Here is a 7,630-nt window from a genome sequence, read left to right on the forward strand (position 1 = left end):
GTAACGCCCTACATGCCCAGATCCCGGAAAGCGCCGGAAATAAGCGATCGTATCGCAACCAGGATACCCGAGTAAGAATATTCGGTTGAACTGTTGAACAAATGAATAAACCATTGTTCGAAATTTCATGTTTGTCATGTGAGTGTGAAATCGGGAGACCGAAGTGTTGCAGTCGGCCTCGCTCGTTGATTAAAAACTCCAAGAACAGTTGCCGAGGGTCCATACCTAAGCACGGAAGTTTGAATATGTATGGGGAAAGTGAGCAGTTTGTTGGCAGAATGTCAGTGAATTCAGTGAGATCAGTGGGATTGTTTGTAGCGGACAACTGGGATTAGTTTGCACACTTGCGACGTCAACCGGTCTCAGAAGATAAATCGAGGGCCACGGCATTCTCACATTCCAAAGTGGCTTCTATTATTACAAACTTGATCAGGGAGCACAGCTGGTGCGGTTCTATAAATAAAACGGCAAGGTTCTGGTAGTAGACCAAACTCGGCTGGTAAACCTTGAAGTGGGCGGCTTGCTCGGCTTGGGCTGGATTGTCGGTTTCCAGAAGGTGTAGGGAGCATGAAGGGTGCGTACCCAGCACTTCTACCAGATGTCATGCAGCCAAAGATGACGCAGTTAACTCGCAGGTAAAACAAGTTGACTGGAGCAAACTTGTGCTCCCCTAGCAACTCAAGGAATACAGAGGTGCCAAAGCAGCAGTTAACAAAAACACGTGCCTCGGAGAGTGTCGGCGAATCGAATATCGGGGCTCCCGCTCTGCAGGTTTTTTGTCTTTCGGCTCGAGTGCTTCTCGAACAGTCTATTTACATCCAGAACATTGTAGATCAAAGAAGATTATTTTAGGCTAGGGACGTTAGTTCGAAACAGTCTCCTTATCTGAATGAGACAGCCCGCGCGGCATAAAAAAAATAATTGAACATGCGATATGCTGGCCATACAGATAACAGTGCCAGCCCCGGCCCGGCTGTAAAAATAAACAATAAATAAACAAACCCATACGTGGTTCGCGGCAATATAGATCAACGTTACTTCTCCTATCCGCAGCCTCCGTAGCTTTATGAAGCAACAAGTCGGAAACAAGATGTGTGTTTAGGGAAACACTTTCGAATGCAGTAAATGCGACACCACTCTTCATACTTGTCAATGTTGTTGAAAACAGAAAAAAAACATCAACAATAGTTGCGGTAAAACAGCATTACGTAATTGGTACTTGCTGTCTTCTTTATTCGAAGTGAATTTTCCGCTGTACAGAATAGCGGAGTGGGCACGGCGGCCGCGTGGCTGCAACGTTGTTCAACCGGAACATCTTTTTTTTGGCGCAGATCTTCAGCATCGCATTCTTCGGGCACGCTCACCCATGAAACCACGTGGACCACCCTGATAACCCGTACCCGACTTTGCTTCACGAAGATAACGAGCAATCGTCACACTTCTGCCACATCACGGATCCACCCGGGGGGACGCTCGCCGTCTTCTCCGAGTACACGCCTGTAGCCTAGTTACGTCATCGCAACAACAGCTCATAAATACCCCACCGCCTCCCGGACTCTTCAGTGGGCACAGCGGTAGCGTGGCTGCAACGATGTTCAACCAGAACATCTTCATAGTGGGGAAACAGCACGCAAAAAACCAGGACAGAAAGAAGAGGACAACAACACCAGCGCTCGTGTTGTTGTCCTCTTTTTTCTGTCCTGGTTTTTTGCGCGCTGTTTCACCACTATGAATCTGTACCAACTGGCCCAGTTCGCGAGACTTCGGAACCTCTTTTTCTTGGCGCAGGTTAGTCGCTTGCGTGAGGCAAAAACTTTTCGAAGTGACGATGTTTGTCTTTTGCTGCTGCCCTGCCCCACTGGTGTGAAACGCGTGTTGTCTTCTTTAAGTTTCCGCGCATTTGTTAATCTTCTTTTGAGATGCGGTGACGTCGTGCAGAACCAAGGGCCGTACTCTGTGAGCTCGTACAATGAAGGCCAGCTTCATTCTACTCTCGCTGACCGTGAACTGATACTTCACGTACTTAGTAGCCAAAAAGAAATAAAAAAACAGATGAACAGTTTTGGTGTTGCGAAGAAAGCCTTAACCGACTTTTTCGCGCAGTTCAACGATAGGCTGGATTCATTAGAAGTTGCCGTCGCTCGCCTTGCCGGTTTCGGTGAAAAAAGTCAGTCACTCGAATCAACTATCACGAAGGTTCAAGATGACGTTACCTTCGTGTTAGATACATTTGACGATCTCGAAAATCGCAGCAGGCAAAATAGCATCATTATTCACGGCTTAAAAGAAGAACAGAACGAATCTCTGGAATCCTTGCACGAGAACGTGGTTAACACATTTTTTAAGGAAACCTTCAAAATTGGTTTTTCAGGAGTAGAATTGTGCCACCGGTTAGGAGTTAAAAAACAGAACAAAATTCGCCCCGTAATTTTGAAGCTTGTCGATTTTCGCGAAAAACTCTTAACATTTAAGAACTACCTTAAACTAAAGAATACAGACATGTACATTACAGAAGACTTCTTCCAGAATGTTCGTGAAGTCAGAAAAAGACTTTGGGAAAGCACAAGTGAAAACCGCAAGCGGAAAGAGGACGTAAAGCTGGTTTTTGATAAGGTGTCTGTGAATGGAACTATGTATGTCTGGGACAAAGAAAAAAATGATAAGGTGCCTCTTCGAAAACGATCAGCCATATGACAACCTTCCGCATCCCCTTATATAAAGCTACTAAATGTTAACTGCCATAGCATTGTAAACAAGACACTTGATCTAGAACATCTGATAACGATACATGATCCGGAAATTGTTGCCCTCACAGAGACCTGGCTGGGAATCCATGATAGCGAATTTGTTCCCCGAGATTATTGTGTTTATCGCAAAGATAGTTAATTCTGGGGAGGCGGTGTGGCATTACTCTTTAAAATTAACATACAAATTGCTAGAATGGCCGACCCCGTTGGTGTTGAGGCGTTATTTTGTAAGATGTGTCGCGACGGAAACTGCCTCGTCATTCGTGTTGTTTACAGACCCCCTGGTACCAGAATTGATGCTTTGCAGAATTTAATGGAATACATGGGTTTCTAGATAGCAAAAAACACGAAACCTGTGCTCTGTGGTGACTTCAACCTACCTGGTATGGAATGGCCCACCTTCTCTTCTGGTACTCATGATACTTTTAACAATGAGGAGTTGATTGATATTGCATTTCAATTTGATTTGGTTCAATTAGTTCATGAGTATACACGTATTCACGGAGAGAGCAAATCAATACTGGACCTTGTTTTTGTTCGGTCCATTATTGACGGTGACCTGAGTGTGAGGCACTGGATGGTCTCTCAGGTCATAAGTGTGTCTTAGCTCAATTTCGTTTCTCTCTCCCAAAGACAAAGTTGAAAACGACTCGTGTACCAATTTTTTCTGCTGATAACGATTTTTGTATACTAGACAGATTGGAGTCTGTATATGATCGCTTTTTGAGTACTTCTTCGGACATTATGTGCGACGCTAACTCTCTCTGGGTGAAATTTAGGAACACAGTAAACGCATGCATTGACTTCTATGTTCCCTTCCGGTATCGACCAGCAAATCCCTCGAATCCATGGATCACCCGAGACATCATTCATTTAAAAAGGAAAATCAACCGTCTGAACAAACGGTTCAAAATAAATCGTAATACGTAGCTAAAGGAAGAAATTTCCCTGCTCTCTCGTAAACTAAAAGACCTAATGCAAACAGAGCGGCGTACATTCTACATACACTGTGCGCCGGAGTAGCATGATTATAGAATCTCCCTCGAAATTATGGCGAAGGGTAACCCCTAAACACTCGGAAACTAGCACTTTCGTAATTGATAACATACGTACCTCGGATTCTAAAGAACTCTCTAATTCATTGAACGAAAATTTCTAGTCCGTATTTACAGTTGATGACGGAACTACCCCGCGTTTCGATAAATATCGAATGCTGCCATCTCTTGAGGATGTTATAATTACCGAACCCGGTATACTTAATCTACTGCATAACTTAGATGAAAAAAAATCTCCTGGACTTGATGACATACCCAGTGCTTTTCTAAAAAGATACGCGGAGTGGTGCGCCAAATTCCCTGTTATTATTTTTAATTTGCCTTATTCAACTGGAGTCCTGCCGGAAGATTGGAAAGTGTCCAAAAGTAAGCCCCTGTTTAAACAAGGGGATAAACAGTCAGTTACGAATTACCGTCCTATAGCTTTAACCAGCACTTGTTGTAAATTATTAGAACATGTCATTCACAAACACATATCTACTTTCTTAACAACGCATTCGATTCTCTCTTCAGCACAACATGGTTTTAGGCGCGGCTTTTCCACTGTGACCCAACTTGTTGAAACCGTACATGACTTCGCCGTGACTATCAATGACCGTAAACAAACAGATGTAATATTTATAGATTTCGCGAAAGCGTTCGAGAAGATATATCATGTAAAACTATGGATCAAACTACGTGCCATTCTTAAAAATGATAAATTTTGCAGTTGGATTCAATCATACCTTACTTCACGTTACCAATATGTCATCTTCAGCGACACTCCTTCTAAAATAGTACCTGTCACTTCGGGTGTACCCCAGGGTTCTGGTCTGGGTCCGTTGTTATTTCTTCTTTATGTTAACGACATTGTTGGCGAGCATGAGATGAAAATTAGGTTGTACGCTGATGATTGTCTGAGTTATTCTACTGTAGACTTTTTGGATGACCAGATTAACCTTAATTTGAAGCTGAGCGATGTTATTCAATGGTGCAAGACATGGCAGATGTCTGTTAATTATAAAAAAGTGCTGTTATGTAAATCGCAAACAAGAAGCAACCCCTTCTTTTTAATTACACAGTCGATAATAACGTGCTAACGCGGGTAACTGAATATAAATATCTTGGTTTACATATATGTAACAACTTGCACTGGGATAAACACATTACATACGTTGCTACTCAATCAATGAATAAACTTCGCTACTTGAAAAGGTCTAGCAGAAATGCTCCAACAAGCGTAAAATTACTAGCCTATAAAAGCATCGTGTTACCCATTCTCGAATATAGAAATGTAATTTGGGACCCTTTCACAGCGGCTAACTTATCTAAATTAAATCGTGTAGAAAATAAAGCGTCCGTTTTATTTTTAATTGTTATGGTCGCGCATCAGTTTCGGAACTGACAGCCAAGGCTGGTTTATTGAACATTGCAGACAGAAATAAATTATGTCGCCTACTCTTTCTTTTAAAATTGTGAAGAACTTTCTCAAAAGCGAAACTCATCAATACTTAATGTAGTTTTCTTCAGGTCATTCATCCCGCCACCGTCACTCGCTGAACTTAACTCCATTCCAGCCGAAAAACAATGACTTTAAGCATTCTTTTTTTCCAAGAACAGTTAATGAATGGAATAACCTTGAAAGTCATGTTGTCGAACAAACTGATATTAACAAATTTGAAACCATACTTGACTTTTAAACTTTTCTTTCTTGTTGTTCACTTGATATGTGCATAACGTGTTCTGGTTCTCGGTGTATATTGCGTTCGTGGGGCATTGATGTATGCTCTTCTTTTTGCAGTGTGTGTCGTGTCAATGCGTGTATCGGTTTCTTCTTTCCTTTTTTGTGCCCTTCACCAGATCTTATCCACCCGCCACTGTGAATTGGCATTCTGTTCAATCCTGTTTTTTGCTGATGTTATGCATTCTTTTTGTCTGTTTTATTGTGAAATGTATCACACTCTTCTTTCCACCCTGCTACGACCCCTTAACTGGGGTCAGCAGTATTGTAAATAAATAAAATAAATAAAAGAATAAAAAGGAACGCTTTGAAAATAGCCTGAACCGAACAAATGTTTGGTCGAGTCTTTCATGGCTGGAAGCGTGAAAACCAGGCGCAGCGAAGTAAAGAGGGCTTAGCTTAGCCAGAGGGATAGCAAGGCCAACCGCAAGTGCACCATAGTGGGGAGAGGGCGACGAAGCACTAGCTGAGGTGCAGCGACGTGGGGATAAGTGCGAGTGGACCCCAAAAGCAGGTGGGCAGAACCTAAGCACTGGTGAGAGCAAGCGCCCAGCGCAGTTGGGCCGACTCAAGAATAAGAGGACGGAGTCCATCATTTGGAGAACGCGCCAAACAGATGGTTTGGAGGAGCGATCATATGCGGAGAAGTACGCTTTGCGTTCATTGGGGGAAAATTATTTGGGGATCCGGCCATTATTGTATCATTATAGCCCCATCCGGAGACAAAAGCGCCCTCAAGACACTTATCACGTCAACAATCTGCCCAATACCAGAAAATACCCAAAGCTATAATGGAAGACGTTGATTTTATCTTACAAATTGGCCGCTGCCCCCCGGAAGGCAACCTTCTAAACCAACCACACTAACCCTTACCGGACATACTACAACTGGAACTCCTTGGAAACACACGGATAGCCCAGAGTTATGCAGTAAGCACTGGGAGACCCCTAGATTGCAACATTTACATCTGTCTCTACGCCGCCTAACTATGACCCGCCAATAAACGTCCAAAAAATGGTTTGAATTACCCTGCTGAACAACTGAGTAGCAAACTGCTTACGGGCTTGTGGGTTAGTTCACTCCTACTCGGATTACCGCTACCCACACAAACCAGCCCTAAACATAGAAGTCATATACGTATCTCAAACGCGGCGCACGCCAAGTTTCTTGCTGACCAGCTCACGCGCATGATCCGCAGTACTCAGCTGACGGACAAGCCGCATGTATGACTCTAACAGCTCACGTAATTCGAAATCCCCTCGCCTCCTAATGACCTTTTTTGTATTTCCCGATATGGTACTCTCAATTTGGCGACGGGAATGATGAGAAAAAAGTCACCGAATGGTAAGCATTACTCGAAAACACAATGCGTCGAAGGACACTTATAAGATATTTAAAAACCTCAACCAGCACGAAAACCCCTAGCGCCTGTAGCACCTTAGCACCTACAGCGTAGACCGAGTGCGCAGAGACCTTCCCACCAACACACACCTTTCACTAACCATCTGCCTCCTTAAGAAAGGCAAACCCAGATCCTCTTCGACATCTTACCGGTCAATAAACGTAACCATATTCATAGAGAAATTATTGGAACACAATGGCCTGTGCCACGTTATGCGGATTCTATACGGCAGGAAAATTCCACGAAAAGCAGACCAATGTTGGTCATCACCACTGCACAGCAGACCCCAAACCCGACTTCACCACTTTATTTGAGGAAGCCAAATGCTCCAGGGAAGCTTCCATTGTTCTCCCCGATATCGAGGCACCGTTTTACAACCTGCGAAATTGTGCAATAAACAAATCGCTTGATGACCTTGGAATCCTGGGCTACATATAAAATGGTCTTCACGCTGCACCGAACAAGCTGTCTCCTCTTCTTCTTTAACCTCGTCCTCACCCGGCTAATTTGAACGATCGCTCAGAACCGCGCACACAAGGTGTATATTACCATTTACGCAGACGACACTTCTCTGTGTGTCTACTGGCCCCGAGTTGTACATAACATTACCCGAAACCACCTCCAAGAATGGTTCGGACGTGGGTATTAACACACGATTAAGCCAGGCCTCAAATACTTACTGAAAATACAGAAACCCTCTTCCGGC

General features: G+C 43.6%; 1 pseudogene; it reads left to right on the forward strand.

Moving 5' to 3' along the window:
- The first annotated feature begins 278 nt into the window (after positions 1-278).
- LOC144163717 (uncharacterized) lies at positions 279-2,694 on the forward strand (annotated as a pseudogene).
- Positions 2,695-7,630: the final 4,936 nt, after the last annotated feature.

Source organism: Haemaphysalis longicornis, unplaced genomic scaffold (genome assembly GCF_048455015.1).
Source record: "Haemaphysalis longicornis isolate Haplotype H1 unplaced genomic scaffold, Haemaphysalis longicornis Haplotype H1 scaffold_13, whole genome shotgun sequence".
NCBI lineage: Eukaryota > Metazoa > Arthropoda > Arachnida > Ixodida > Ixodidae > Haemaphysalis > Haemaphysalis longicornis.